Source organism: Octopus sinensis, linkage group LG10, assembly GCF_006345805.1.
Source record: "Octopus sinensis linkage group LG10, ASM634580v1, whole genome shotgun sequence".
Lineage (NCBI taxonomy): Eukaryota > Metazoa > Mollusca > Cephalopoda > Octopoda > Octopodidae > Octopus > Octopus sinensis.
In genome coordinates this window covers 29,325,077-29,332,586 of record NC_043006.1, presented here as the reverse complement: position 1 = coordinate 29,332,586, position 7,510 = coordinate 29,325,077, and the positions used below count along the sequence as shown (strand labels likewise).

Sequence of the window (7,510 nt, the reverse complement as noted above, 5' to 3'; positions counted from 1 at the left end):
CTAACGCCAACCACTCCGTGAGTGTAGTGGGTGCTTTTTACGTGCCACCTGCACAGGTGCCAGGCGGGGCTGGCAACGGCCACGGTCAGATTGGTGTATTTTATGTGCCACCGGCACGGAAGCCAGTCGAGGCGGTGCTGGCATCGGCCACGAGTCGGATAGTGCTTTTTACGTACCACCAGACCAGGGATCCTGGCTGGTTCAATTCGATTTCGATCTCGCTTGCCCCAACATGTCTTCACAAGCAAAGGGGGTTGGCATGGGTGCCTGTCGTACGGTCGCAATGGAGTATTTTACATGCCACGGCCACGAGTCGGATAGTGCTTTTTACGTACCACCAGGCCAGGGATCCTGGCTGGTTCAATTCGGTTTCGATTTCGATTTCGCTTGCCCCAACATGTCTTCGCAAGCATGGGGGGTTGGCATGGGTGTCTGTCGTCGGATGAGGTTCTATATCGACTTCGCTTGCCTCAACCGGTCTTTGTGTCCAAGGGAGGAAAGGCATTCATAAGTGGGCTGGGCTCACTTGTCCTGCCTGGTCTTCTCACGTACAGAATATTTCCAAAGGTCTCGGTCTCTGGTCATTTCCTCAGTGAGGCCTAAAGTTCGAAGGTCGTGCTTCACCACCTCGTCCCAGGTTTTCCTGGGTCTACCTCTTCCATGGGTTCCCTCAACTGCTAGGGATTGGCACTTTCTCACACACCTATCTTCATCCATTCTCGCCACATGACCATACCAGCGCAATCGTCTCTCTTGCATACCACAACTGATGCTTCTTAGGTACAACATTTCTCTCAAGGTGCTAACGCTCTGTCGAGTATGTACACTGACATTACACATCCATCGGAGCATACTGGCTTCATTCCTCACGAGCTTACGCATGTCCTCAGCAGTCACGGCCCATGTTTTGCTGCCATGTAGCATGGCTGTTCGTACACACGCATCATACAGTCTGCCTTTTACTCTGAGCGAGAGGCCTTTAGTCACCAGCAGAGGTAAGAGCTCCCTAAACTTTGCCCAGGCTATTCTTATTCTAGCAGTTACACTTTCAGCGCACCCACCCCCACTACTGACTTGGTCACCTAGATAACGGAAGCTATCAACTACTTCTAGTTTTTCCCCCTGGAAAGTGACGGAAGTTGTTTTCTGCAGATTTTCGGAGGTTAATGCTCCCGAGCATCTGCCACATACAAAAACTATCTTCCCAGTTAGCCTACCTTTGACATTGCTGCACCTCTTATGTGTCCATAGCTTACACTGGGTACATCTTATAGAGTTTCTACCTACACCTTTTCTACAGATCGAGCAGGGCCATCTTCCTGAAGATATTTGTGGATTGTCTACCTTTCTACTTATTAGTACTTTGGTTTTAGCTAGGTTGACTCTAAGGCCCCTTGATTCTAAACCCTCCTTCCACACCTGGAACTTCTCCTCCAGTTCTGATAGTGACTCAGCAATAAGAGCAAGGTCGTCAGCGTAGAGGAGCTCCCAGGGACAGCCTGTCTTGAATTCCTCCGTAATTGCCTGGAGTACTATGATAAATAGGAGGGGGCTGAGTACTGAACCCTGGTGGACCCCAACCTCTACTTTGAATTCTTCTGTGTACATGTTGCCAACCCTAACCTTACTTACGGCATCTCTGTACATGGCTTGCACAGTCCTCACCAGCCATTCATCTATCCCTAGTTTCCTCATTGACCACCAGATAAGGGATCGGGGGACCCTATCAAAAGCTTTCTCCATGTCAACGAAAGCCAGGTACAGGGGCTTATCTTTGGCTAGGTATTTCTCCTGCAGCTGCCTTACCAGGAATATAGCATCAGTGGTACTTTTCCCTGGCACGAACCCAAACTGCATCTCATCTAAACTAACTCTCTCTCTAATTAGTTGGGCTATGACCCTCTCTGTAACCTTCATTACTTGATCCAACAGCTTGATACCTCTGTAATTATTTGTATCTAGGGCATCACCTTTACCTTTGTAGCAGTTGACTAGTATGCTGCTGCACCAGTCATTGGGTATGACTCCTTCGTGTATCACCTGGTTGACTATACGGGTGACTAGGTTATAGCCGACACTGCCAGATATTTTGAGCATCTCTGCAGTAATTCCTGATGGGCCTGGGGCTTTCCCTGTCTTCATGCTTCTAATTGCCTTAGCTACCACGGAACTATCAACTCGGATAGCTGGTCCCTCTGTAGGGTCAACATTCGGCAGACTCTCTTTATCCCATTCATTTTCCTCATTCAGTAACCTTTCATAGTGGCGTCTCCAAGCTTCTCTCTTTGCATCCTCATTTAGCGCAAGTGAACCATCCTCCATGCGAACACATTTCTCTCCTACCACATCACGATTCTCTCTCACACACTGTCTTGCAACACGAAATACCTCAAGTCTTTCATCCTCACGGCGCAGGACATTGGCAAATTTTCTCTTATCTGCTTCCCCTCTGGCTAGATAGACCTGTCTCCTAGCTTCCCTTCTGGCAGTCTGATACCCTTCCCTGCTACCACCGTTCTTCCAGGCCTTCCAAGCCTGTTTCTTTTGTCTAATAGCCCTGTCAACAATATTGTTCCACCACCACGTTATTTTGGGTCTTAAGGGGACTTTGCACCAGCCACAGATCTGGTCAGCGGCTTTCAGCAGGTTGTCCCTCAGAAACGTCCAGTTGTCTTCTACCCCATGTGTAGCTATACCCCCTTCCACTTCGTCAAAGGCTTCAAGTAACATATCTCTAAATCTCTGTCCATTCGCAGGGGCTTTAAGCTTCCAGACCCTTCTTCTCCATGTTGGTCGTCTTCTAGTCGCCCTCTTAGTCCTGATCCTAAAGTCACTAACTACCAGTCTATGTTGTGGGGTGCATTCTTCGCCTGGGAAGGTTTTGGCATTTATAAGCAGCCATCTTTCCCTTTTTCTGGCAAGGATGTAGTCGATTTGGCTAGTATGCCGGCCCGATCGGTAGGTGACCAGGTGGCTTGTTGGTTTCCTGAAGTTAGTGTTGCAGACGATAAGACTATTCGCATCGCAGAACTCCAGCAGCCTGGTTCCCTCCTCGTTGCGGGAACCATAACCGTAGCCTCCATGTACGCCATGGAAGCCCCCAGCATGTCGTCCAACATGCCCATTGAAATCACCAGCCACAAAGAGAAGGTCCCTGTCGTTCGTCGATGAGGTGGTCTGCAGTAGGGTGTCATAGAAACTGTCTTTCTGTCCATCGGGTAGCCCTGGCTGAGGGGCATAGGCCGATATAATGGTTGCTAATCTATTATGAAGCACTATTCTAATCTTAAGTATTCTGTCACTTACTCTGATTACCTCAATTACTCTATCTATCCATTTCTCAGCGATAAGTATACCCACGCCACCAACCCCGTCAGTGTTCCCTGCCCAGAAAATCTTGTACCTGTGTTCCTTGCCTGTGAGGACCCTAGCAGATCCTCCTCTCCACCTTATTTCTTGCATACAACATACATCAACACGTCTCCGTTCAAGCATCTCGACTATCTCGCCAGACCTACCTTTCAATGTGCCAACGTTGAGGGTGCCCACCCTGAGGGTGTGGGAGGTGTGGGCCTCTGAGACCCGGGGATGAGGGACAGCAGTGTTATGTACCTGTAAAGAAAGCTTGCATTTGCCAGATATCATACTGAGACTCTAGACTACAACCTGCATAAATTTCACAGTTTTTGCGCTATATGATCACAATAAACCCTACATAGGGGTGCGGGGGGGGTCAAGAAAGATAGAAAACAGAAACTTCCGGTTCTGGTGGATGGGTGGGAGGGCGGGGTCACCTCGAAGGAACAACAGGTTTTAATTTAATACGTAGGGAATTTTCTGCAACAGAAATTACTGAACATCTAGGAACTTCGGGGTTCGAGAAGAACGTATATAAATAAGAGAGAGAGAAAAAATTTCGTAGGAATTTAGGGTATCTTTGGGGAAAGGAATAACGACGAAGGAACCACAGGTTTTAAGTTATACGTAGGGAATTTTCTGCAACAGAAATTACTGAACATCTAGGAACTTCGGGGTTCGAGAAGAACGTAATATAAATAAGAGAGAGAGAAAATATTTCGTAGGGAATTTAGGGTATCTTTGGGGAAAGAATAACGACGAAGGAACAACAGGTTTTAAGTTAACACGTAGGGAATTTTCTGCAACAGAAATTACTGAACATCTAGGAACTTCGGGGTTCGAGAAGAACGTAATATAAATAAGAGAGAGAGAAAATATTTCGTAGGGAATTTAGGGTATCTTTGGGGAAAGGAATAACGACGAAGGAACCACAGGTTTTAAGTTAATACGTAGGGAATTTTCTGCAACAGAAATTACTGAACATCTAGGAACTTCGGGGTTCGAGAAGAACGTAATATAAATAAGAGAGAGAGAAAATATTTCGTAGGGAATTTAGGGTATCTTTGGGGAAAGGAATAACGACGAAGGAACAACAGGTTTTAAGTTAATACGTAGGGAATTTTCTGCAACAGAAATTACTGAACATCTAGGAACTTCGGGGTTCGAGAAGAACGTAATATAAATAAGAGAGAGAGAAAATATTTCGTAGGGAATTTAGGGTATCTTTGGGGAAAGGAATAACGACGAAGGAACAACAGGTTTTAAGTTAATACGTAGGGAATTTTCTGCGACAGAAATTACTGAACATCTAGGAACTTCGGGGTTCGAGAAGAACGTAATATAAATAAGAGAGAGAGAAAAAATTTCGTAGGGAATTTAGGGTATGTTTGGGGAAAGGAATAACGACGAAGGAACAACAGGTTTTAAGTTAATACGTAGGGAATTTTCTGCAACAGAAATTACTGAACATCTAGAAACTTCGGGGTTCGAGAAGAACATAATATAAATAGGAGAGAGAGAGAATATTGTAGTGAATTCTGGGGATGGAATAATAACAGGATGACACTGATATATATATTTGTGTATCATTATAATAGTACTTTCATGTACTCAAATATAGTATTGTTGCACACTGCACCCTCCTGATATTGCCAACGGGGTTCCAACAGTTTAGTCAGCAGCAAAGAAAACTGCAGACCAGTACGGCAAGCCAACTTGCTTAGAGAAGAAGTAGTAGTTATAGCAATCAGAAGAATTCACAATAACAAACAAAATAAAAGAACTTCAATTTAAGAGGTGAATAAAAATGTATGGTAAAGATAATTTGCCAACATAATGTGGCTGTCCTGTTGTTTATCCCCAAGAAACATTTCCAGCTGGCTAGACGACACAATATCTGTGTCCTTAAGTTTTTGAACAGGAAGTCCAGCACTCCCATCAAGCACAAAACAACATCTGAGGACTGGTTTCTGAGTTATTGCTCTTTATCAACACAGAGTAGTTGCTTGGCTAGGTGGCGTTGCTGAATTCACCATTTGAAAATATGTAGTTTTCAAAGTGACACACAGCACTGATCTAATAAAATAGAAGCATTGTTATTTCTAACTCTCTCGATGAGAGATATTCAGTAACAGTTGTTTAAAATAAAAACTCTTTGCCAGCATAATGTGGTTGTTCTGGAGAGGACGATTGTTACTGTTGTTTAACCCCAGGAAACATCATTTCCGTTATTACTTCTAAAATGTGTAGAATAAACTTCTTTTGATGAGCTCTTCTTTTATTCACCGGTCAAATGATTTATTTTCTATCTTTTTCGACTGGGCTCTGTTACTTACGATTCACGTTAGTCTGGTGACCAACTTCCCACTCCACATTCTTTACGTTGCCAACTTCACACCGACCATTTTCGCAGCCAGTTCAAAATTGTCCTCCTCGCAGCAAAGACGTCACTGTTCACATTAACCGACTGACATCCACCATCACATTGAACCAATTTATCAACTGTACCTCGGCACCAACTACTGTGTCAACTGTTCTACATGAACTGCCTGACATCGACCACCTGTCATCGGCTCCTGGCAGCAGACTGCTTCATGTCACACATTGACTCCCAGAACTGACTGACAGTCACGTATTCTTCCACAGTTAAGGTGCACCAAACTGTCCAGCCTACTTTAAACATTCACCTGACCAAAATCGATTCTTTTTTTCATTAGGATTTTCTTTTTGATTTATTACATCTTCCTTTGCAAAACTAGAGAGCAGTGTTCTAAATTCGTGTAGTACCATCCAAAATTATATTCAGATAATTTCTTCTTCCTAACAGTAGGTTTTTAACTACACACCAAACATACTTAAACTTTAAAAGTAATAATTAAACAAAAAGTAAAGAAAAACATAATAATGTATAGGTTATTTCTTGAACCAGCCTTCTTCTTCTTCTTATTATTATTATTATTATCATCATCATCATTTTCATTAGCATCATCTTTCAATTGTTTCCATTTCTTGCCAAGTGTCTTCTTGACACCTAGGGCAGAGAAATGTACTGTATATATTGGTAGACCATTAAAACAAACACATCACATTGTTCATTTACAGAGCCATGTGATAGAGAAAAAGGAGAAAATAGAAAGGTAAACAAATAAAATAAAGTGGGGAAAAGGAAAGAGAATTTACTGAGACAATGCTCTTTTCAATCCGTGTGACCAGTTACCAGTTAAGACAATCTTTTGCACTTCCAGCATGGATGGTAAGGTAGGGATCATTCTTAAATAATTTTCAGTTCTTTTTTTTATCTTTCCAAGTGCTAGAATCACTAGTATTGTAACCGTTTTGAGATGCCTCATCTTTTTGATTAGCAGATCTTTATATTTTCTGAGCTTATCAAATTCTTTTGCTGAGATATTATGGTCACAGGGTATGCTCATGTCAAATCAATAAACAGACTTCATTGCTTTTGTCTTTCAGAACAATATCTGGTTTATTTGCCTTGATTGTCTGATCTATACATACTGGGAAGTCCCAAAGAACAGTTACATTTTCTACCTCAGTTACAGCTGCTTGTACCATTTGTCAGCAGTTTTGATTTTATAATGCTGACACATTATCCAATGTAGATATTGGCCAACTCTGTCATGTCTTGATTTGTGCTCTACAGGTGCTTAAACCTTACATCCAGAGATTAGGTGGTCCACTGTTTCTATCCCATCATTGCAGTATTAGCACTTTGGGTCTACACTATTTTTCATCACATTGACTTGATAGTTCCGGGTCAATAAGCTCTGATCTTGGGCAGCCAAAATAAAGTTTTCACTATCTTCCTTAAGCCCTGAGCTCCATAGCCACTAATGGGCAGGCTTCTGGTCTACATCAACTTGTTTGCTACGGGCCACATATTTGCCATGCAGGGGTTTTTGTTCCCACCTATCAGCCAATTGTTCAAGCGCATTTAGCTTTGCTATTGATTTAACCTTCTTTGCAACTGCAGTTGCTGCACTTCTCTCATGTTCTTCAACCTGGGTATTATGCATAAACTCACTTGAAAATATTTTTTGCTCTCCTTCATAACAGAATGTAGCTTCTTAAGTCTTTCATGGTTTTCAATGAGCTTTAGCATCCAGTCGTTAGATGTTTCAAGTTATTTTGCCAG

At 43.0% G+C, this 7,510-nt stretch overlaps 1 protein-coding gene across 3 annotated transcripts in view; it reads right to left on the bottom strand.

Moving 5' to 3' along the window:
• LOC115216172 overlaps positions 1–7,510 on the bottom strand; it is a 54,368-nt gene that overhangs the window by 24,204 nt on the left and 22,654 nt on the right. The gene's annotated exons all lie outside the window — the stretch shown is intronic.